At 48.9% G+C, this 617-nt stretch overlaps 1 protein-coding gene across 1 annotated transcript in view; it reads left to right on the top strand.

Annotated features, from left to right (window-relative positions):
• LOC111974414 (zinc finger protein 536) overlaps positions 1-617 on the top strand; it is a 68,434-nt gene that overhangs the window by 22,450 nt on the left and 45,367 nt on the right. The gene's annotated exons all lie outside the window — the stretch shown is intronic.

Here is a 617-nt window from a genome sequence, read left to right as displayed (position 1 = left end):
TCTGCATTGCTTTCTCTCTTTCTCAGATTAGGCCTGGGAATGACTAAGTACATCCTGTATACTCATGGAGACCTCATGGTATTCAGCACTTCCTTTCTTATCAGCCTCTGTTCTTGCTCCACATTTAACTGTGAATGTTCTCGGAGAGAGCGTCTGATGCCCTGACCTCTGTATCTGAAGACACCATTTTACAGTCCCCCCCCCTCCAAAAAAAATGTGCCAGTAAAGGCATGACGCAAGCTTTCAGAACTTAAAATGGAAATCTCTTGCAGCTGAGGAAATCAATGCTTGCTTTTTCCCCCCTTTTTTTCGCCATGCACTTAAAAAGAGAGAAGGGAGACCACCCAAACTGTGCCCCCCCCCACGCCCCCTTTAATAAGGACCACATACCTCTGGTCTGGAGGGGAATTAAGGAGCCGGCGTAGCTCGTAGCTCGGCGTAGCGCAGGAGCACTTGTGCACTACCATAATTAGGATCTTTGTGTAAAATAGCACATCCAGGTCATCGAGAGGAGGCTCAACCCTGATTCTGCAGACCTCTGAATACCTCACCGCCAAGAGAGGAGGAGCCTCAACCCTGATTCTGCAGACCTCTGAATACCTCACCGCCAAGAGAGG

Source organism: Salvelinus sp. IW2-2015, linkage group LG15 (genome assembly GCF_002910315.2).
Source record: "Salvelinus sp. IW2-2015 linkage group LG15, ASM291031v2, whole genome shotgun sequence".
In the NCBI taxonomy this organism is placed as follows: domain Eukaryota; kingdom Metazoa; phylum Chordata; class Actinopteri; order Salmoniformes; family Salmonidae; genus Salvelinus; species Salvelinus sp. IW2-2015.
Note: the sequence above shows the minus strand (reverse complement) of the source record. Positions and strands in the feature narration are given on the sequence as shown.